Consider the following 23,161-nt stretch of genomic DNA (forward strand, 5'->3'; position numbering starts at 1 on the left):
TGGTCAAATTGACTTATTTGTAGATCTTACTTTGCTTAACATTTTTGCTATAAACGGTTTATCTGTATCTATAATTATATTCAAGATAATAATAAAAAACTGCAAAATTTCTTTAAAATCATCAATTCAGGGGCATTATACCTGCAAAACCAGATACCTGATTTGGCTGAAAATTTCAGGACAGGTAGACCTTGACCTAATAAATACTTAAACTTCCTGTCTTATTTGCTCTAAATGCTGGAGTTTTTGAGATATAAGCCAAAAACTGCATTTTAACCTGTGTTCTATTTTTAGCCATGACGGCCATGTTTTTTGACGAAAGAAAAATGAAACACAAACTTTATTTTATACATCCTACTGATCATTCAGTTGAAGTTTGGTTGAATTTGGTTGAGTAGTTTTAGAGGAGAAGATTTTTTAAAGTTAGCAAATATGATGAACAAATGGTGAAAAATTGTCATTAAAGAACAATAACCCCTTAAGGGGTCAACTGACCATTTCGGTCACGTTGACTTATTTGTAAATCTTACTTTGCTGAACATTATTGCTGTTTACAGTTTATCTCTATCTATAATAATATTCAAGATAATAACCAAAAACAGCAAAATTTCCTTAAAATTACCAATTCAGGGGCAGCAACCCAACAACGGGTTGTCTGATCGATCTGAAAATTTCAGGGCAAATAGATCTTGACCTGATAAACATTATTACCCCTTGTCAGATTTGCTCTAAATGCTTTGGTTTTTGAGTTATAAGCCAAAAACTGCATTTGACCCCTATGTTCTATTTTAAGCAATGGCGGCCATGTTTGTGGATAGATCAAAACTTCGGATACATTTTATAAACAAGATACCCTAAGGAACATTCAGTTAAAGTTTGGAAGTATTTGGCCCAGTAGTTTCAGAGGAGAAGATTCTTGAAATAGTTTACGACGACAGACGACGGACGCCAAGTGATGGCATAAGCTCACTTGGCCCTTCGGGCCAGGTGAGCTAAAAATATATCGGTCACATGACCGATTTAAGGTAACATCAAATACAATTATCAGTACATTTTAGATAATTGTCTTGGTCAAATGACCGATTTAAGGTTACATCAAATACAATTATCAGTACATTTTAGAAAATTGTCTTGGTCAAATGACCGATTTAAGGTAACATCAATTACAATTATCAAACAAATTGTCAAATTTACAGTAAAATGTCGAAAAATCATCAAAATACCAATATCAGATTTGCTGTTGTATTGTTCACCATAATCCTCAGAATATGTTCAATTTAAGTTAATATCTGAATGAATTATTCAAAAAGTGGTAAAATATATTGATTTTTTTTTTCAATTTTATAGTAAAGGTTTAGTTTGTTCAAGTTGACTTCTTATACAATTATCAATACTGATAAGAAAGTTGTGTTGGTCAAATGACCAATTTAAGGTAACATCAATTACAATTATCAAACAAATTGTCAAATTTACAGTAAAATGTCGAAAAGTCATCAAAATACAAATATCAGATTTGCTGTTGTCTTATTTACAATTATCCTCAGAATATGGTCAATTTAAGGTAACATTTGAATAAATTATCCAAAAAGTGGTAAAATGTATTGATTTTTTTTCAATTTTATAGTAAAGGTTTGGTTGGTTCAAGTTGACTTCTAATACAATTATCAATACTTATTAGAAAATTGTCTTGGTCAAATGACTGATTTTAGGTAACATTATTTACAATGATCAGTAAAATGTCGAAAAATCATCAAAGTACCAATATGAGATTTGCTGTTATATTATTTACAATTATCCTCAGAATATGGTCAGTGTTTAGTTACATCTGAATAAATTATCCCAAAAGCGGTTAAATTTACTGAAAAATATTACAATTGTAAAGGTTTGGTTGGTTCAAGTTGACTTCAAATACAATTGTCAATACATATTAGAAAGTATGTTGGTCATATGACCGATTTAAGGTAACATCAAATACAAGTATAGATACATATTAGAAAATTCTCTTGGTTAAATGACCGATTTAAGGTAACATAAAATACAGTTATTAATACATAGTAGAAAATTTTCTTGGTTAAATGACCGATTAAAGGTAACACCAGTTACAAATATCAGAAAAATTGTCAAATTTACGATAAAATGTCAAAAAGTGATCAATATACCAATAACAGGTTTGCTATTGTATTATTTACAACTATTCCAAGAATTTGGTATATTTAAGGTAACATCTAAATAAAATATCCAAAAAATGGTAAATTCTATTGAAAATTTTTACATTTTTTTTAGTAAAGGTATGGTTGGTTCAATTTGACTTCCAATACAATTATTAATTCATATTAGAAAGTTGTCTTGGACAAATAACCGATTTAAAGTAACATCAAATACAATTATCAATACATATTAGAAATTTGTCTTGGTCAAATAACAGATTTAAGGTAACAAAATACAATGATAAAAAAATGTCAAATTTTCAGTAACATTTCGAGAAATAAACAATATACCAATAACAGGTTTGCTGTTATGTTATATACAATTAATATAAGAATTTCTCTAATTCTATGGAAATTTATCCCTTTTCGAACCCATTGTATAAAAAAATTTAATCAACGTGTGGTTGCTGGTGATCTCAGAAGATCATTGGATGATTTTAAGGGTCATGACCTTTTTGGCTGACTGGATGAACCAAAATATGATAACAGGTGTTAATGAAATTGACAACTTCGTGCAATGTGAAAGGCACTCGAAGGGGATTTTCGGTAAACAAAAAAGGAAAATGTCTTTTTAATCATTAGAGAAACAGATTCTTACATAGTTACTCGTGGATTATCGGATTTATCCAATCTCGATAGTTAAATTATAAATTTTAAAGTACTCGCCGAGGCGGCTCGAACTTTAAAATTGATAATTTAACTATCTCGATTGGATAAATCCGATAATCCACTGGTATCAATGTAAGAATCTGTATATAATCAATTCAAGGTAGCATCTGAATAAATTATCCATAAGGTGGTTAAATTTACTGAAAAAAATTACAATTTTATAATAAAGCTTAAGTTGTTTCAAGTTGACTTCAAATACAATTGTCAATACATATTAGAAAGAATGTTGGTCATATGACCGATTTTAGGTTACGTCAACTACAATTATCAATACATAATATAATAGTCTTGTTCAAATGACCAATTTAAGGTCACATCGACTGCAATTATCAAAAAAGTTGTCAAATTTACAGTAAAATGTCGAAAAATTATCAATAAACCAATAACAGGTTTGCTGTTGTATTATTTACAATTATCCTAAGAATATGGTCAATTTCAGGTAACATCTGGATAAATTATCCAAAAAGTCGATTTAAAAAAAAAAAATTTTATAGAAAAGGTTTGGTTGGTTCAAGTTGACTTCTAATACAATTATCAATACATATTAGAAAATTGTCTTGGTCAAATAACCTATTTAAAGTAACATCAAATACAATTATCAATACATATTAGAAAATTGTTTTGGTCAAATGACCAATTTAAGGTAAAATCGACTGCAATTATCAAAACATTTGTCAAATTTACAGTTAAATATCGAAAAATTATCAATATACCAATAACAGGTGTGTGTTATATTATTAACAATTATCCTAAGAATATGGCCAATTTAAGGTAACATCTGTATAATTTATCCAAAAAGTGGTAATTTTTTTGCTACAATTTTACAGTAAAGGTTCGAAATAACTTCTAATACAATTGTCTTGGTCAAATGACCGATTTAAAGTAACATCAAATACAATAATAAAAAAAAGTCAAATTTACAGTAAAATTACGAGAAATAAACAATATACCAATAACAGGTTTACTGTTAAATTATATACAAATATTCTAAGAATATTCAAAAATCCCCCAAAAAGGCAAAGGACGCATGGAAAACGGGTGAAATAAATATACTTAATCATTAAAAAATACAAGTAAAATTTACATCATTTTATTGCAATGATAAATGGAGAGGATATATTTTCCTCAACTGTATATGGGACATTATACATGTACATGCATGCCAAATTGTTATTTCATGCACATTAACACCCTACAGAAGAACAAAATAGTTTTTTCAACAATATTTCACTCATAAGCACCCACAAAAAAATGTTGTCTCTTGTGTGCGAGGGTTTATGTTAGTGTTTTTCAGATGATTATAGGTACATCAGATTGGCTTATTTTCGGTTAGGTTTACTCTAGATAGATCTATATTTATAGTAAAGTTATATCATTAATGGTTTATGTATGCATACATAATTTTATTATTAACACATATGAGGCTTAAATATAGACGTTTTAGAATCTTTTCAAATTAATGGTCAACTTTTTTAGATTTATCATTCCTTAAAAATTGTTGTCAGAATGTTGACAATTCCAACTCCTCTCCAAGAACAAACTAGAGTTGATTCTTTTGTATTATCAGATGATAAGACAATGTGGATGGCTCTGAAGACACCTTTTTAACCCATATCTTGCAAAGATTTTTTTTAAAAGTAAACGTATGATGAAAGCACAGTCACCTATTTAATTTTACATATAGGGCCTTTAAAGGGCACCTTTTAATGTTTTCTAGAAAAACATTAAAGAATTCAATTTTTCTGTTTAAAAGCTCAACTTTTTCGATAGATCATTGATAGATATAAATTTGTTTGTTTTGGATCAACCTTAAAAGGCAAACTTTTGTCAATATTATGATAAAAACTTAAATACCACTAATTAAGGTGGTACCTAACACTACAGGGAGATAACTCTGTAAATTCAGCTAAAGGTTTTAATTACGTTCTGTTGTAAAAGGAATATTAAGCTTCACAATGATTAAAACTGGTGTTTGTCAAACTGCTATTTAACCAGTGTTTTTTCTTCCTGACCAAACGGTTGGTACAATTAAAATTAAACAAGCCAAATTAACTGTAGTGAAAGTGTTTGGTACCACCTTAAACATTTTAGATTGGACGAGATCTTTATTGAATTCCGAAATAAACCTATTAAATCTGTTCTTGCATTTGAAATTATCTCTTGTATGAGTCTACAAATCAGCTGCAGTAGCTAACTTATCAACAGCATGTAATAGTGCACTTTGAAGCTGTGTGTGAAATTAAGGGGTGATACAGAAAATTGAACAACACCTCTTATTTTATTTGGCTTAAAATATATTCTGACTTAATGCAATCATTTCTATATCTTGATAGTTGTTGAACTGAAAGATTGTCTCTCATTTTTGAATGCTTAGTATCAACACTTTTTGGAAGGAACATGCATATGTAGATATTGTTTTTCATTCCCTATATATTTATATAAATTTTTATTATGTATTCTTTTCATATATTTATACAAGTATGTAGTAACTGATATTTTTATAATTGTAATAACCCACATTATTATGTTTTTTTTTCTAGAGTTGACAGTGAAGAACAAGTTGAAGGCAATGCCATTGTGGTAGACACCCCAGTCAACATTGACAGCGGGACTGACATAATTACAGGGACATACATTGACATGGAGACTGGAATTGGCACAGGGCAAGACGTAGACCAGGAAACGGACAGTGACAGAGGACAAGACGTTGACAGAGGACAGGATATTGACAGAGGATAATACTTGGACAGAGAACAAGACATGGACAGAGGACAAAACGTTGACAGAGGACAATATATTGACAGAGGACAAGACTTGGACAGAGGACAAGACGTGGACAGAGGACAAGACGTTGACAGGACAAGACATGGACAGATGACAAGACGTTGACAGAGGAAAAGACTATGACAGAGGACAAGACTATGACAGAGGACAAGACATGGACAGAGGACAAAAAGTGGACAGAGGACAAGGCATAGACAGTGACAAGAGGTTGATACAGAGAGAGACAGTTACAGGGAACAAGACATTGACAGGAACATAGAAATCCTAATCACTGACAAAGAGATGGATGGTAAGACTGGTGTAGACATGACAGTTAAACAAACTGAACTGACATATAGTCATACAGTTTTAAGTAACTTTTATATTTAGAGTATATTAATTCCAGTAACTCTCCAGAACTATGCAACTACTGAGGATTCATTTGCATAATTGTTGGTATTTTATTGCGTGGATTTAAAATCTCTTTATACAAAACCTATTGTCTTACTGAAAATATGTTATGTTGAACCTTTGTATTTGTGGTTCACCTGTAACCCACAAAAATTGGTATCCAACAACAAATGTATCCACAGTAATGTATTGTGCAATTCCTTTTCTTTAAGCTTTTAATGATTGTCACATATTCTTTGTCCTTGTGGCCTTATAAAAAAAAAAAGATTTTTGTAGAGGGTGCATGGTTGTTTGTTTAATTAAATTTTTAAAAATCAAAATTGATATTTGCTGCATCTTTGTGGCATTTAAGATATTAATATTTGAAAAAATGGGTGACTGTGTTTAACAATAATATCAGTTTTATCATCACATTTTTAAGTTTCACTAAATTCTTAATTCAGATGATTCTCTGGATATGGTGTAATTAAAAACCCTTAACCTATAAGTTTACTTGTTGTCTCTGTCAGTAATGTTATTAATTCAAGTGTTCATTATTAAAAAAACAAAACATACTAATATAATCAAAGTTTAAGCAATACAATATTTTAAACTATTATTGATTTACAGTTGTAAGGAAACTTTGGGAAACAAAATTAAAGACAGACTTTTTGATGACCATATGTGAAGATATTCGTTTGAATGCCTCAGCATTCCTCACTCTCAGAGACAAGGTTTCAGATGAGGTAAGGATAACTTTTAGCATGAGAATAGTAAGTCCTAAGATCAAATAACAAACTATATAATATCAAAAGTATACTTTTATACACAAAAAAAATCATTGAACTTTAATAGTCTGTACAATAGTATGCGACAGTCTTTTTTTACCTGGCGCATACATATATTTGGCAATTTTTCATTAAATAATTGACACCGGGCTATCGGGAAGCATTATCTAATCTCTATCTTCAGCGATGGACATTAAGATTCATTTTATACACTCATGTATATTAATTAGCTACTACTACCATACAAATCAAAGCAATCTATGTAATTAGCCATGCAAAGAAACAAAAGTTTGAACGACAAAATAAATATTTTAAAAATCTACAGAATTTTACAAAAGTAAAACCACAATACATTAAATACTTAGAAAAAAAAAGAAAAAAAAACAAAAAAAAAAAACTCACAACTTAAGAACTCACGTGTAGTGAACAAAACACGAAACACTAAGTTTTTTTTTATTCTTCAAAAACAGTAACGATAAGTGAATTTAGGGCGCAAGTTCCATAGCAGGAAAGTCGCCTCCCAAAACATCAATATAATAATAAAAAAAAAAGAATTTTAAACTCTACCGATGTCCGAGTAAATAAATAGAATTTAGAAACACATATTCTGGTGTTTTGATGTAGATGAATTTTATCATGCTATATTCATATACATCAAAACACCAGAATAGCTACATTCCCTATATATCTCTAAACTTTCAACTCGACCAAGATTAAGAATTCACTTCTTACGTAGCACTACATAGTTAATATTCATTACATTCATTTTCATATTTAAGCTGCTCAATTTATTACACCTTTTTTCATTATAATTCATGATAAGTCATCGACACAACATATAGACAAGTAGATTAGCGGTGCCAACCAGTGGTCACCCCCTGACATGGTAGTCATGATATACAGGGTATGAAATTATGTAAAATATTTAACCAGATTGTCGAGTATGTAGCTTGTTTAACAATGGCGTCAGCACAAGTACATCGCATGTACTTACTGGAAAAACAAGCAAGTACAATTCAAACTGGAATTCTTGAGCATCCTAGTATATTAATAAAGAAGCATATAAAGTCCAGTATTTTATAGAAATAAGTTAACATATTTTTCTTTTTATATATGTAGGACTCTAAAGTGCGATGGTACTCTAAAGTGCGATGGTCACGCTAAAGTGCGATGGTCTACGCTAAAGTACGATGGTGTCTCACGCTAAAGTGCGTTGGTTGTTTGTTCGCTAAAGTACGATGGTGTATCAGGCTAAAGTGTGATGGTCCAAAGGGTAAGATTGGAAGTATCAAAACATAAAGGTTTAAAAAGTTTTTTTGCAAAAGCTATTATGCTAAGATATAACATATGAGATAGGCTTTACAATTTACCGGTAGGCGTAAGTAATTGTTTCTAAATTAACAAGTCCGACCAAGTAATAATTGCTATAAAGGTTATTTATGTTTTGCTAATATTATATTTCATGTAAAATAATTTTTTTTAACAATTCGGAGCGTATTGAATATTTGGATAATTGGTGTAGATTGCCGTTCACACTAATGTTACAACATCCCTTACATTTGTCATTGAAAATTAAAAATCCCTAATTCGTTCATTATCGGAAAATGCAGCATTTATTTGCATAAGCTTAAATCTAAATCCAAGAAAAATAATGTCGCCGAGCTTTCTCCTTTTCCGTATTTTCCTACAATATACAGTACGACTTATGTTTTCGCAGACAATTTATAGTTAACGCATGAACACATGTATCTCTATTTTACCGACTTTACTTTTTATTAAAATCGACAGCATTTTAACGGGGATCACAAAGTAAACTGCCACATGCATAAACAATGATTCGAATGTATCCGTTCGCTTCAAATAGAAGCAGGATATAAGTATGCGTATACTGTTTTGTATTTATATAGTAAAACGGTCGACTGTAGGACACAAGTCTTTTTTCCAGCACTCGATAAAAAATAAACATTGTGATTCAGCTGATAAAAAACGGTTAAATTCAATCAATTACTCGATTACTTGTCATGGACATATGGTGTAAAAATTGTTAATCAAATATTTCTAATATATTTTCCATTATGTTCATTTTTAGTTTTTATAAACAACTGTTAACGTCATTATCGAACTACGTTTTTACGTCGATATTTTCCCGGACCATCGGACTTTAGCGTATGGAACCACGTACTTTAGCGTAGACCATCGCACTTTAGCGTGACCATCGTACTTTAGCGTCCCCATCGCACTTTAGAGTCCTACATATGTATATATATATATACAATTTTGCATTTTGGGGGGTGGGGGGGGGGGGGGGGTGGTATATCATGAAACAGTTTTTTGCATTTCGGGGTCTGGACAGTGGCGTGTCCTCTGCCTGACTGATCATCAGACAGAGAACAGGTCAATGTCTGGTTCCAGTTTGCAACTAACCTACACTACCATGGTTAGTACCTCCGTGGGATAGTGCGTATACACGATTCTCACGGGACCACTGGCTGGGGCAACTGATCGAAACTTAAGTCGAATATTTCAAAAGCAAGTTAGTAACATCTGTTTAAAAAAAGAAAATGAGCGACACACTTTAGGTCCTTTTAAAACTCACAACAAAAGGAAAAAAAAACAACAGTAGATTCTTTTTTTTTTTTCTTTTTTTTTTTTTTTGTCAAAAAAACCAAAACATTAGGAACATGAAGGGCGCAATTTCCAGTAGGAAAGCCGTCCTTAAAACCCCACATATAATAATAGTGTTTCAATTCAATACACAAGAAAAGAAGTCCAATATGGTAAAAAAAACACAATAAAGATACTATCCTTTTCGCCGATGAATAATTATAACTATAATATAAGAACTAGAATTTGTATACTATTCAACCTGGGAACAGTATACCTAACAATATATATGTTCCTTATTTGATTTATTCCTCGAGAAAATAAATTCGATTTATTCACTTAAATCAATAATTGATCAACTTGAACTTTGAAAAAATTACATTTATATATCTTTTCGCATCCTTTAATTTAAGGTAATTAAATCCAAAAAAACTAAATAAAATTGATTGTATTATTTAATTTAGATTCTTTATTTCTTATAACACAAAGTTAACGGTAAAAAGAAAGATAGTTTTACATACAATATTAACATACATATTTTGCGTGTAAGTTTGCACAAAACGAGCAACAAGAATGAGCGATTGGTGATCAGCCTGGAGATCATACTTTTATATATATATTTCAAATTAATTTACACAATTTTTTCAAAACACAATATTTATTTAAATAAATAAAGTGCCCAATTTCGAAACATTTACTCTGCTTACATAATTAGGTTTAAGAAAAGGTCTTCTACTTTCTGTTAGAGCTGTGCAGTTTAGAATATAGGGAAATACATCAACCTTTCTCTTGAGAGTACAAAGTACACAGTACCTTTCCTGTCTCATAATTCTACGCCATCTACCGGTTTCTATAGGTAACCGATGATTTCCAGTTCTAAACCTGCATAACGTTATCTTTATTTTAAAACGTAATAAGTCTAAATATTCTTCAAATTCAAAGTTTTCTTTAAACAGTTTTTAACATAATACTTTTGGAGAATATTCCATTTCTGATTTTCAAGTCTGCTAAAATTGGTAAAAAAAATCTGTTTAATGCTCAACTTTAACCCTTTTGGATTAAAACTATAGTAACTCTGATTTAACCAAATATTTTAAAATCCATATTTGTTCAAGATTTTTTTTATACAAATCAACCCCAATTGAAAGTAAATCCACCATCTACGTTGAGTTTATAAATATATCTATATGATTTACTATCAGAACTGTTTGCAATGTTTGACCAAAAGATAACACGGTGTTCCACATATACTGACATAGGATAAGCGCCTAGCTCTCCATAACCCATAAAGCTTGGGGTTGATTTTTTAAAGTTTAACTTTCTATTGCATCAATAAAACTAAATCTCCCAATTGTACAGCCATATAGCAATATAGGCCTTACAATATTATCAAAAAGATCGTACTGACATTTAATTACTGGTAGATTAACTAAAATAATCGCTTTGGTTTTTTTTTATTAATCAATCGATAAATTAAATATCTGAATGGAATAAAAACATAAATAAAGAAAATATTTGTTTAACGCCATTATCTTTGACTATCCTACAGGTATACTAGCCAGGAGACTGTACAATGGCGGATCCGAGTTTTGTTCTGTGGATAAGAACTCCCGTTTGTTTGACGAAATTATTTTTAAATTGGGACATATGGTTTGAACCCCCTCTTTTCTGTGACCAGTGGTTGTCGTTATTGTTTATATTTTTCTATAAGTGTTGTACATCAATCGGGCCGATAGTTTTCTTGTTTGAATTGTTTGAATTCATATTTGTAATTTTGGGAAATTTTATAAACGTTTATGCGGTAAGGTTTTTGCTCGTTGTTGAAGGCTGTACGGTGATCTAATTCATTGGCAAGTGAACCACATCTTCTTACATTTATTCGTTAAATCATGTAGATCTTCATCAAGCCTAAATAAATAAATGATTTTGAAAATGTACTAATTGTAACTATACAACTTTTAATTCCAAATAATTGTGTTTATCTAACATAGAATTATTATCAGCGGAGACATATACACACTAAGTCTAAACTGGTTTAAAAAACAGACACATTATTATTGTCACATGTATATGTAATAGTGTGTTTTTATGTAAAATAAATCTGTGAATATCTACCACCACTGCTACGGCCATAAGAGATCAGCTGTTCTCGAGACAAATTCAAACCAAAACAAGTACATAAAATGCATATTTTTAATCACAATCTTAATATAGAAACACTTAAATTGTAATACACATTTTTATGAATAATTCAATTTTATTAAATCTTTGTCAATCAGGTATGTACAGCAGCATCAAGGGATTGTAAATATTCAATTTCTAATATACAATTCCTTGGCAGCATGTATTCTTCTATATTGTGACCTTATTTGAACTAAAATAAAAAGAAGAAGAAGTCTGGAATTATCGCTATCTGTTCGACGGTCTAAAGATTACAGTGTGTTATCGATCTAGGTGTTCTCGCTGGACGTTAAAATTCAATCCTAAATTTCGTCTTCGTCAAATAGTGCTTTTGGTTTCTTTTTTTATTATTAATACATACTAGTATACATGAATACACCACAAGTTATTCCCATGTAATGTCATTTACTAGATATTTAGAGCAAAGTAAATTTTAAAGAGAAAGTCGTATTAGTTCGATAATGCTTCAAACTAAATATAAACTGAGGATACATGTATAACTGCCATATTCCGAATTCCCGACATTCATTTGTGTATAAATGAAGAAAAGAGAACAATGATCGGTATCTGTGTGAATCTACGTCTCAATCAAGTTTCATACAGAATATGAATTTTCTTGAATATGATTGCCAATGGAATAAACCATGCAGGAGATTCAACTAGCCCAATCAATTTGTGTGTGAACTATAACAACTGAAATCGTAATGATGCTGTAGTGTACGTTTGTCGTTTCTGTAATATGAAGGCGTATGGCAACCATACTACCATACTTAGTTCAAAAGTACACCACAACCCTTTTCTTTGTCCATAATACGCTCAGGAACATACATCTTACTATTTTGCATGGATTGGTAGTAAATGTAACTTTTAACTGTAGTCCATTTGACATCAAAGTACCATACTAGTACTGAGGCTATGATTTATAATTCGGCTAGTCTGGATGACTTCGTGCAATACCCCCGCTCCGCATTCATTATAGTTTAAACATACATAATTTAAATTTTAGATCCTTCCTCTATGGTTTAGTTCAACCTGTAACACATTTTATTTGATGTTACCAATGGTAAACATGTAAAATGAAACAATAACTTACTATAATACCAATATAAACTTTTGTTGTATGGTTATACAAACCAAAATCACTACTAGACTAGGTGTTGACACGCTCAAATTAACAAAATTGTGTTTCAAAAAACCAATGCACCAAATTGATTTCATAGGATTTAGTTTAACATTTAAACCAGTTCAAGGAATGTATTACTTGACAAGAACAATTCAAATGTAGGACAAAATCGGCTTACAACACGAACTTTGTTCAAAGAATAGTACCAAACATGTGACAAAATGACGGGTATGTAACAGAAGTATCGCAATCACTGATGGATTGGTGGATTGCTACTGTCTGTTCAACGGTCAGTGACAAGTATCTCATGTGCATATTACAATACCAAATTAAACTAACTTGGGCAGACGAAAAAAGCAAAATTGTGACAAATTGTATTTACAAGTGTTATTTAGGAAGTCAAACATGTATATGGAGAGTAAATTTTACTATTTTTTATTGAACAAGATAAGAAGATTACTATAATTTATTGAACAAAACAAGAAGTTCAAAACCGCTAAAAGAAATTAAACCCGGTGAATGACACTCCTTATTGCTGAATTTGGGTTTGGCTGACCTTAATTTATATTACGTTTTAAAACAATTATTCAAATTAAATATACAATTATTTTACTTCTTTTTTTTTGGGGGGGGGGGGGGGGGGGAGTCATTGACCCTAAAAAAAATTACAACAATACAGGCATATAGTATTTTGAAGCATTTTTTTGTGAAGTATTCAAATAAAATGAAACGTCTTATATTTTTTACAAATACAAGGAAAAGCAAGTCTGTCCAAAAAGGATTGATATTTCAGAAAAATGTATAGTGTGTTCATTGTAAACGTAAACCATAATGCATATAGTTGTCTCTACTTAGAACAGTCACAAACCATGTCTAGAAATAAAAATCAGCAATTTACCATTCATGCAATAATATTTTGTCGAAAGTGATCGAGATAATCTTATCAGGTAATTCAAATTATCGGACACTTAATTTTTTCCAGAACATTTTATTGTTAATATCTGAGCCATAAAATACATGTATTATATAAAAGAGGGACGAAAGATACCAAAGGGACAGTCAAACTCATAAATCTAAAACAAACTGACAACGTCATGGCGTAGTGCCAGATTATATTCTCTGTTAATATGCATCCTTCATTTAAAGTCTTGTTTTTCTTATAACACTTTAAATCGTATATCGGGGGCACTGCCGAAAATAATCTTTCAAAAAGCAAATTCAAGTAGTAACCTTTAGAAGTTGTATGTCTGATTATTTGCTATACATGACAAGAAATTTTACAATAAACATTGGTCACGCTCGATAGATTCTGATGTAAGACACGTGTCGTTACAATAGTCAGTTGCACGCATCAGCGCACACATGTTTGTCGAATAGGCCAGTTGATTGCAGGGAAATTACTTAAAACCACGCCTACCTGTAACTAATATCCAATCAAACGCCTTTGACATAAACATAAATGATACATGGGTAAGATTACAGAGACTTTTCATGATGCATGCCATGCCGTATCCCCATGAAATTATTTTTTGAAAATAGAAACCTTACATGTATCTATAGAAACTTGGGATGATGTGTAAAAAAACGGGAATTCGTACAACTATTAATCCGTGACAAAATGGTCGTCAAATTCACCGCTCGGGCAAAATTGAAAAGGGAAATTTATTTGGATGAGAATACGGATAGAATAAGGCGAAAAAGTACAATACAAGCAGACTTTGAAACTCAAACAGAAAATAGTTTGTTAGTATGGAAATTCAATGTAAAAAAAGTGGTTTAACTTGGTTATTTTGACGAATAACATGCTATGTGTTCCAAATGTAAACAGTCTCATAAATCCGGTATAGTTTCGGAAACATTTTTAAAATAAAGTGCTTGCTAGACCACGTCTACACAGGACATACAGTTACATCGGAATCAGGCCTGAGAAGGTTACCGTAGGCTGAAAATACAAAGCAACTTGATTCTGAAAAAACAAAGAGTCTGATTAAAGCCAGTCCCAAGTATCCACTTGCGTCTATAAACGCAAGCTAATAGTTGAGACTGGCTTTAGTCACTAAGTAAGACTGGTTCCGTTACAAAAAAAAAATCTCGAAATTTACAAGCAAACGGCTGACTTATTAGTATTCAAATAGCCGAAAGAAACTGAAATAGCTAGATCTTGAAATCATTTAGATTTTCTATTCGTGTTAATTTCCGCTTGCATGGGTACTCGCTGGTAGTGCAGATTTTTTTGTGTGTGTGCGATTTGAGTTGGAAATGATGAACATGTACAAGTTCGGAGACAAAACGACTGAGAGAGAATTAACATAGTTGTCTTTTTAGGCCATGAGAGGCATATTGCTCATAATATACCCTCATTGTCCAGTGTCAGTTCAAATTTTTCTCAAACATCTTCCCGGATCGGCTCTATTACAAAACCTACCTAGTATTGTATTCAAATTAGTGTTAATTTGTTCTCGTCCTGAATATGCATGAAATATTTGCCACTTGACGTTAAGCACTGTTTCACCCGTGTCCGTTCTAACGTCAATCGCGCACTTGGTGTATATACATATAGGGTTTATACGGCTTATTATTAAAGAATGAGTGCTGTCTTTTTGCTTCAGGTTAAAATTATGTACCTGGTGTTACTAAAGTGTACTCATATTAAAGGTGCGCATATCGTCTTGGTTTCCTTTATTTTTTGTCCATGACAGGTTGCTGGATTAGACGTTTTGATAAAATATAAAAGGCACGCAGACTCCGGCTTACATCTCCTACATGTGGAATTTCAAACTGGACCTTTTATATTTCGCATTTGCAGTTTGTTTTACTTAAAGAATGCATGTATGATCTCAAGATTTCTTTCGTAAATAATTTTCCACAAATGACACGGTGAAATTTTGCATACAATTTGCAATGTTTGTCCGGCTTCCTGAGCTTGTATTGTATCGTCCGGAACATACATGCACTATCTGCCACTGACCGTAAAACAACCATCAAAAACCGAGCAATTATAAAACTTTTTACCGAATCATATTTTTAAAGTACTCTAGTTCTGCATTGATGAAGCAACGACCCGACCCCACCATGGAGTAAAAAACTCAGTAATTCGAATGAATCACACGTGAAATCATAAATATATGAGGAATTGCTAAAAAGACCCACACTTTTAGTATCATGAACTTAAAGTAATGTATTTCATCGATTCCAGAAAGTCCCTATGCATTTCTATACATTTTACTTGGGCTTGATACGGGTGACGTCAGCAAAGTCACGTGATGACTGCTAAAGTTGGATATGTTTTCATGTTATTTTCACGTGAACTACTATCGATAAGTGTCATGCCAAAAAATGACTTACATGTCCCCGTCTTTCCACCAACAATACGGTAAGGTCCACGTTTAATGGTCGCACATTTTCTTTAAATTTTGAAACTGATATAACTTGAAAAACCAACAGTATTATTTATTTACTCACATGAAACAAACCGGGGTGTGCTATTCAGTACGTAGGAGAAACTGGACGATATTTATCTAAACGCACTCAAGAACATCTGTATCGTTTTAAAAGACCAAATAAATTCAAAAGTATCATTTACCAACACCTTAAGTAGCACAACCATCCGTTTAAATATTTAGCAGTTCAACCTTAAGAAGTAGTAAATAAGCAGCCTGGTGAATCGCATTCAAAGTTTGTACGATCACGGAAAATAATTGAATTAAATTGGCTTAAAAAATTACAGACAGTTTACCCTCTCGGTCTAAATGATAATATCATGGGAATTGGTAATATATCTAGAACCAATTCCGTTAACATTTTGGATATAGTTTCTAAAACTGTTCGTAAAAACCGTTATCACGGTCGTAGAACAAATCGCAATCAAAGAAAATTTCGGGCCAGTCATACCAATATTTTGGACCTAATTTCTATTTCAAAAAACAACGGCAGACATTATCTGTTAACAAAACTCTGTTCGTTACCGGTTAATAAGTTAAATAAAATTTTGGAGGATTGCAACACAATTTCATATAGCAGTCCTAAGTATGAAATTGTTCAAATTATTATGGCATATTGTTATTCTAAATTATTTCCCAAAATTGATCGCCCTGAAGATCATAAAAAACATTTTATTAAAATTAAGTATGTCAAAAAAGGCTTTGATTTTGTAAATATTGCCGGTATATTTAACGACCATTCTGTTAAAGAACAAATTCCTGGTTATTTTGACAATACTGAGCTACCTCTTATTTGTTATATTTACAAGAAATCTACCCGGAAATTTGTGTTTAATGATAGTCAATTGTGTAAAGATGTTAATATCAGTGAAAATACACCTACTTCATGTAATTGCAGTAATTCCGCATATATTTATGGACCCATTTCCCATGTTATAACAGGAGATCTTAACATCGTTCAAGACCGAGAGTTAAAATCATTCCTCAGTAAAGGACCTAAATATCGTCCCCCGTCAATTATTAATTGGAATGAGTGTCGTAATATCATCCACGACTCACTCCATACTTACTGTATGAAATATATAAAACGGGAAAAGGCTGACAAAAAATCTTTGGACTCTTTTTTCAATTCAGTAATGAAGATAGTTGTTATACGTATTCAACATTTTAAAGAAAATTTTACTATTAACAATAACCACAATAAACCTATTTCTCGTATCAAACATAAACTAAAAGAACTAGCCAAGGAATTTGTTTTTGTACCGGCCGATAAAGCTGCTAATAATATTATTATTGTTTGACGTAAATTTTACATTGAGGTTCTGAAAAAGGAAATCACCAATTCACCAACATTCCAACTGACTCCATTTTCAGAAAACGAAATCTGTAACAAACATAAACTTTTAGCCACCGCTTTACAAGCAGAGCCAAATACAATGAAAGTCCCAACTATGTATTGGCTTCCAAAACTACACAAAACCCCTTACAAATATAGATTTATTTCGCCTTCAAGCCATTGTTCAACTACTAAATTGTCTATTCTTCTTACCAGCACACTTGGTACAATTAAAAACCTTATAATAAATTGTTCAAATAAGGCCTTCGAAAATAGTGGAATAAATTACTTTAGGAGTGTCAAGAACTCGTTGGAAGTACTTGATCAATTGCATGCTCATATTGGTGATTTTGAATCTGTTCAAAGTTTTGATTTTTCTACCCTGTATACCACATTGCCTCACATTCTCATTAAGAAAAAATTCACACACCTAATTAAATGGGCATTCAAAAAATCAGAATGTGAATATATATGTTCAAACTCTTTTAGGTCATTTTTTAGTAGCATTAAACAAAAAACTATGTTAATTGGACATGCTTTGATACTATATATATGCCCTTGAATTTTTACTAGATAACATTTTTGTTCGCTTTGGGGATTCCGTATATCGTCAGATTATCGGAATTCCAATGGGGACTAACTGTGCACCACTTATTGCGGACCTCTTTTTGTATTGTTATGAGTTACAATTTATGACAAAAATAAGCAAAGACCCATCAAAACAACATCTGATAAACAAATTTAATAATACTTTTAGATATTTGGATGATATTTTGGCTCTCAATAATGACGACTTCAGTATGTATATTAATGAAATTTATCCTGCTGAACTTACTTTAAATAAAGCTAATACTAATAATGACCACTGCCCTTTCCTCGATCTTGATATCTATATCACTAACGGAAAGCTGAATACTAAAATTTATGATAAAAGGGATGATTTTTCATTTCCTATCGTTAATTATATATCTCAACTTGTACGATTCGCTCGTGTTTGTAACAATGTTTTATATTTTAACGAGAGAAATTTATGTATTACTGAAAAATTATTACACCAGGGTTTTCGATATCACAAACTAGTCAAAACTTTTACTAAATTTTATCATCGGTATAAAGACTATCATTCGTAAATATAGCTCAACATGCAGACTTTTTATACGTTCAGGTATTTCACATCCAACGCAGCGACATTAAGGTGATTTTCCCGCAAAACCGAATAAAAAAACAGTGCAGGAGTTATTTCCCCTATCTAGATCAGAATGTGTAATGGCGGGCGACTTTTGACGTTGCAGACACAGTAACAAATGTAGCAATAGGTAAGGTACGCGTATCGCATGAATAATGAAATATATGGCATATGGTGTCTTTTTTAATATTATAATGTATTTTCACATCAAGAAATGGAAATAATTTGAGTGAAAGCTGTATTTATCAAAAGAAAAATAGCTAAGGAGTTTAAGCTCCGCCCACCTGTTTACCTTATTTGGAAATTCAATGTAGTTGCGAAGCTTGCAGTTTGCAAGTTGGTTAATTGAAAATAACTAAAGTAGCCGTGCACTTGTCAGTTGAGATTATAACGACCTGGTTGAAGAAACTGATGAGAACAAATGGAAAATTTATTCAATATGATCCAATGTCAGGACAAAACACGACTTAGGTGTAATTTATCGCTTTCAGGTATTACAATCTAGAGATATATATACTAAAATGCAGAGGGAATGGCTTGTGCACTAAGAGATCAGATAATAAGGTTCCACTAAAGTCAAAATATAGGACACTTCATAAACATCTAGACTTTGCCTGTATCAGAGGCGGATTTAGGGGGGGGGGGGGCAGGGGGCCCGGACCCCCCTTTTTGAGAAAAAATTTGGTTGCTTATATAGGGAATCATTGAAGCGTGACTGAAGCGGGCCCCCTCTTAGGTCAGTCAGTGGGCCCCCACTTATGAAAATTCCTGGATCCGCCACTGTGTATTTTTCAACCTATAATGAATAAAGTCATAAACTATGAGAACATATGTTCGGTGTCTTTCGTATTAAAATGTGTCAAAGAGACAGCAACCCAACCATAAAACAGACAATAGCAGAAGGTCACCAACTTGTTTTCGTGTTCAGACGTTTTATCTTCTATGTTTCGTGTTTAGTAGGATGACTTGATGTGTGCTTCATGTTTCCCCTTATTTATTTTCCATGTTTCCTGTCATACTCTTTAACTTCTCGTGCTTTTGACATACATCATGTACATGACATATTATTTTTATACAGTATATATAATAATTATAATCAGTATTAAAATTGAATAGTCACTGCATCCACTTTCCCTCTAAAATTATAGTACATGGATGATATCAAATATCTGAACTGTGTCCCTGTTCAGTGTTCAGCTATATACATTTGTATATCCCCAGTAAACAGAATCGAGCCATAATGGTATTTTTAAAATTTTCATTGCGAGACCTCATGTCCAAGAGGCAGGAAAAAAAACCACTTGTAATAAAGCTGTGTATTCTGTTATAACAGACAATTGTGTACAAGCATGAACGGATGCAAATCATATCATTTATTAAATGGAAAAGGCCACAGCCTGTTTAGAAACGGTCAATTTTGACGGTATATTAAAGTCAGTCTGTCTGTCTGTTCCAGAATTGAATATGTTTCGTCGCATCTTTCTCAGGAAAATAACATGGACTTCTTAAATTTGGTTTGAGGGTTTATATGAGTCAGCAATACCGTGTGATGCTTTTTCATATTCATCACTCAACAAATTCCTGTGTACCTTAAAATTCTTAAAGTGTATGGGGGTATCAAAAGTGATCAGTAGCTCACAGATTCACTTGTTTGTTTTATAGTATTTTATATTTTTTTGTGGGGGAGGGGGCTGGCTATTGTGAGCAGTGTTCTCAGCACTTCTAGTTAATCATAAAAATTACATTAAGACGAGGAAAAATTAGCAACATGCATATCCTGGGTTCATTTAATTTGCATTAATATAAACATTGTCATTAAAACATTTAATCCCGCTGCAAATGTTTGCACCTGTTCTAAGTCAGGAATCTGATGTACAGTAGTTGTCGTTTGTTTATGTAATTTATAAGTGTCTCTCGTTTCTTGTTTTTATATAGATTAGGCCGTTTGTTTTCCTGTTTGAATGGTTTTACACTTGTAATTTTGGGGCCCTATATAGCTTGTTTATTGATGTGAGCCAAGGCTCCGTGTTGAAGGCCATACATTGACCTACATGTATAATGGCTTACTTTTATAACTTGTTATTTGGATGGACATGATAGAGAGTTGTCTCATTGGCACTCACACCACATCTTCCTACATTGTATTTCTATTGTATGGCAAAAGTGATTTCTTTATTTAAAAAAATATATGATTCATTATCATGATTATACATGTTACGATGTATTCACAGGTTCGTACTATTTTTGACATACATGACATATAGCTCTGTAATTTTATTCACTACTTGTACATCTTTGGATTTTAAATGTTTGGCTTTGAGCGTTCCTGATGAAGGTAAATCCAGACTCAGCCAGAAAAGTGCCATGGACGCATGAAATTATTGAACCTGCTGTTTTCAATTTTTCATGCTCCTTTATTTTAAAAAAAAAAGTATATAATTTCATTCTCTTTTTTTTTTTAGGTCACCTGACAATAACAGGATTGAGGTTACAGTATGCCATTCAAGCTGTGATGAAATATAAAGTAATGGTTTGAATTCGGAGAGCTTCATTACATGTATTATAGACAGGTAAATTGTTTTATCCTGCAATTATCTACATGATCTAACTATTGTACATGTACAATGGGACGACTCACCTGAAGGGTCCCAAGTTAAACAGAAATTAAAAACTATATATATGTCATCATTTAGGCCTTATGGCCTTCAACAATGAGAAAAACACATTCTGCCACATTTTCTTCTCTAAAAGGCGCCAAATCATAATATTAATAAACCTGTTGAAGTAGAAAACTAATGGCCTTATTTATGTGAGAAAAAAGTGAATGAACAAACAAACAAACAAACAGCAACAAACAAGTGCTCAATTAAATATTACAGACACATACATAGTCAGGGGTACTACATGTATTTGTACAAGTTTATTTTATTTACTTGAAGAAGTAAAAAAAATACACATAACACGTATAAGTAAATAGATAATGTTTGAATAATCTAGCCTTAATTTTCTCAAAAATTTACTTGTACAAGTAAACCATGTAAACATTTCTTTCAATCCTAAAAAAAATCCTCAAGTTTTGAGAAGTGAATCATGCCTTTAATGATCATGGTGATTTTTCCCAGTTTAGCTCAATTTTTTTTTATTTTAAGTTCAATGTTTCATCTCATTATATGAATCCATCAAAGAAATTGATTGAGCAAAGATCTTGTATATTTGTGCAAGGCCTTCAAAAATTGCTCCTTTGAGGCTTGTAAATGAGCAGTGTTGTGAAGATAACAGACAAATGGGATTTTCATTGTCTATGAAATTACACTTAAATGATTGGTAAAGACATCTGCAGAGAGTACACAATTTAAAATTCGATTAGTGCAAAGAAATCTCAAGAATACAAGAAAGAAAAAAGGATGTAAAACAAGTACAATGTAAAACATTCTGAATGTGTAAGGGACATAACTATGCCATTTTTTGGTTTACCCATGCAACATGTACAAGTAAATAAGATTCACTTGTATAAGTATCCTACAAATTCACTTTTTTTTCCATTCTTCAAGAATTGCAATACAATAATTAATGTACTTAATATAAATCATGATAATTTCTGAATTCAAAATGAAGTAAAATTGAGAATGGAAATGGGGAATGTGTCAAAGAGACAACAACCCGACCAAATAAAAAAAAAATAACAGCAGAAGGTCACCAACATGTAATTCCCGCACCCGGAGGCGTCCTTCAGTGTCTGTATATATATGTACGAGCAGTAATATTTATTTACACAGACATGACAGATATGCCTATAACCATGATAATAATAATATACTGAACTTGCTAGCTAAAATTTCTTGTGGATTCTTGATATTGATCATGTTGATATTGAAGTATTCCTGTCACTGTTCACATTTGGAAAAGGAGATACAAAATAATGAAGTTCAACATAATATTTAAATATTTATTACATTTTACATAGTGCGCCTTATTAAAATGTGTTTGGAAAATTTATTTTTTGTTCAAATGTTGAATGAAGACATTACTACTGGTAAAAAAGGACGAGAATTATTTTGTTAGCATTTTAACAGTACTTTTTGAAGAAGTATGTTTGCACTAACTTTTGATTACTTTTCTCATATTGAAAATTTCATTTGATATATACATTGTATTATATTTGCATTTTCATATTTCAGGGATGAAGACCTGCAGTCAGACACCAGATAAAAGTTACTTATAACTCATCATGGCCATTATGGAAGATCTGATTAAAATTTGTCTAGAAAGCCACCAAATATGTCCATGAAAAATAGAAAAATGACAGCAATTCTACATAATGCATGGTACTAAGTAGAAGCATTGACTGTTTCAAAACCAAATGAATTGGAATTTAGTGTATTGATGCTGAAATAGAATGGAATATTATTAATTGGACAATTTAACTTCTTTTTCATCATTATTGAAGTTGATGTATACCATCTTTAAGAGTTTT

General features: G+C 31.7%; 1 long non-coding RNA gene across 1 annotated transcript; it reads left to right on the plus strand.

The window, feature by feature from the left end:
* The first annotated feature begins 18,706 nt into the window (after positions 1 to 18,706).
* Positions 18,707 to 23,077, plus strand: LOC139495493 (uncharacterized). The gene is made up of 3 exons (XR_011657365.1): positions 18,707 to 18,817; positions 21,150 to 21,257; positions 22,866 to 23,077. It is a non-coding gene; the product is annotated as an uncharacterized lncRNA (long non-coding RNA).
* Positions 23,078 to 23,161: the final 84 nt, after the last annotated feature.

The sequence above is a fragment of the Mytilus edulis genome, chromosome 11 (genome assembly GCF_963676685.1).
Source record: "Mytilus edulis chromosome 11, xbMytEdul2.2, whole genome shotgun sequence".
NCBI lineage: Eukaryota > Metazoa > Mollusca > Bivalvia > Mytilida > Mytilidae > Mytilus > Mytilus edulis.